We start from the raw sequence: 2567 nt of genomic DNA, 5'->3' as shown, positions 1-2567 counted from the left end.
ATTATTTGTGGGAGATTCATATCCAACATATATCCCCATCCTCATCCTCTTCTAAGGATCCATCTTAGACGGCACATATATTTGTGGTGGCTTATCCAAATATCTCAAGATGGTATACGTCTGGCTCATGACCCGTAATAAATTTGAGATGAGAATATCTATGCTCACTTAAATGGTCTGATGCTTATTAGTTAAGATGCATGTAAATTCGTGTGTCCCCAAGCCTTGGACTGAGAGTTTGGACCTATGAGTAATGGCCAATACAGATTTATAAAAGGATTCAGCCAAGCTATATATAGCATGGACATGTGCGGATTTGTCCTCACTCCCCCCTCATGGACATACTATAATCTTTAAGTGCTTTGGGACATCATGGCCTAATGAGTTTCCCTTGTGTTCATGCTACACACGTGAGATTCTATGGGATAACTCTTTGTGTCTTTTCCAATATCAATTTCGCATCACGTTTTGGACCAGGATGGTCAATCCGGTCATGCCATAAAGTGTATAATTTCGTGGGTAAACCATTCTGGTTACCATGACTTTTGCCTCTATCATACTGATCTTGGTATAGTCTAGATCAATAGAGAATACAGGTATAGTCTTTAGGACTTAATATGACCTTGGGCGATTTTCATAACTCTGAAGGAACTGTTGTTTCCTTTTGCCCGTTGTATCATTGTGGAAACCATTCTTATATCTCTATATTTTATAATCTCAATGGGTTTCTCTAGGTGAATATAAAGCATCTAAATGCTTGCTCTTATACATATCTGGCCATAGACCTTAATGTGTACCATACCCGCAATTTATAAATTCATATTGGCGTTTTTTAATAAAATCATTCATTCATTTTATTAGGTTTTAGTAAAACAATTTCGAAGAAATGAAAACATAGAAATGAAAAACACCAAAACAAAGAACACATAAATTTAGATTACAAATGTCAAAATCAATCTTCAGTCTTTTAGACAATCTGAAGTTTCATAATCCATAAGATCGTCCTTCTCATGATTGAAGTCATTTTCATCATCTTTGTAAGTCATATGGGTTTCAGAATTCTTCCCTTTCAGACTCTCTTGATAGAGGTCAACAAGATGATTGAGAGTCCTACAAGTCTTAGCCCAATGATTGCTCATACCACACCTATGTCACACGGATTTGTCTGGTTTTGTCGAGTGTTGGGGTTTAAATGAAGATCCATGACCGCGAACATGACCTCGTCCAAATGAGCCATGGTCTCGACCATTTCCTCGCCCGCGGCCAAAAGATCTTCGACCGCGTCCACGTCCGTTCGACTTGTCTCGACTACGGCCATACTGGACGTTTCCTTGGATGTAGTTGGACTCTTTATTATCCTCTGTCGTGTGTGCTTCAGGTAGTGGAGCTGATCCACGAGGTCTCATCTGACTGTTTCTCATCAATAATTCATTGTTCTGCTCAGCGAGCAAGAGACAAGAAATAAGATTAGCATAGGTCTTAAAACATTTCTCACGGTATCGTTGTTGTAACAGCACATTGCTTGCATGGAAAGTGGAAAAGGTTTTCTCAAGCATATCATGTTCCGTAATACTTTCACCGCACAGTTTTATTTTAGAAACAATCTTAAACAGTGCAGAGTTATACTCGTCCACAGACTTATAGTCTTGGATTCCAATCAAGTTTGGTAAGATCACCATTCTCTGTTGATCATATCTCGATTTCAATTCGTTCCAAAGATCTAGTGGATTCTCAATGGTTAGATACTGATCCTTGAGACTCTCAGCTAGATGATGACGAATGATCAAGATGACTCTGTAACGATCTTTCTCATTATCATTATTGTTCTCGGTGATACATTCACCAAGACCCTTGGATTTCAGGATGATCTTAGCATCGAGCGCCCATTGAAGGTAATTATCTCCAGAGAGATTTAGGGTAGCGAAATCCAGATTGTTAATTTTCGACATCTGAAATCATAGATTAATATCTTTAGGTCTATAGGAATAGGGTTTAAACGAATAGGGTTTTAGGTTTAAACAATCAATCAATGCGTCACGGCCAAGATCTATGCCTCTCGGCCAATAAGCATGCCGCACGGCCATGAATGCAGTCGGTTCAATCTTATGCATTTAGTTTGTCATGTAATTGCAATCCTAACATACATTGTTTCTATATGATGCAATCAATACAAACAAACCTCTCGGCCAAACAAAAGAACAAGCCACACAGCTACTTGATTTGATTCAATACCATTCCTAGAAAAATTCTAACTAATTCATTCAGATTCAAATTTAAACAATCTTAGCAATAGTTCTAGGTGATCAAATCAATCAATTAATATTAAATTTAAACAATCAAAATCGATTTTCAAAATTAGGATTTTAGGGTTTCGATTTGATTAACAAGCAATTACAATTTCAGGATGATCAATTCAATCTTAATCAACATTCAATCAGTTTTAATTAATCAGTTTTTCGAATTTGGGTTTAGGTATTTTCGAAAATTTGATCTTAGATCAAAGAGATTTGTTTTGAGATTCAAAACCTTTAAAGCTTTGATTTTAATTGATCAATGGATCAATCTCC

This window comes from Brassica oleracea, chromosome C3 (genome assembly GCF_000695525.1).
Source record: "Brassica oleracea var. oleracea cultivar TO1000 chromosome C3, BOL, whole genome shotgun sequence".
Classification (NCBI taxonomy): Eukaryota; Viridiplantae; Streptophyta; class Magnoliopsida; order Brassicales; family Brassicaceae; genus Brassica; species Brassica oleracea.
The sequence above is the reverse complement of the archived record's forward strand: the minus strand, read 5'-3'. Positions refer to the sequence as shown.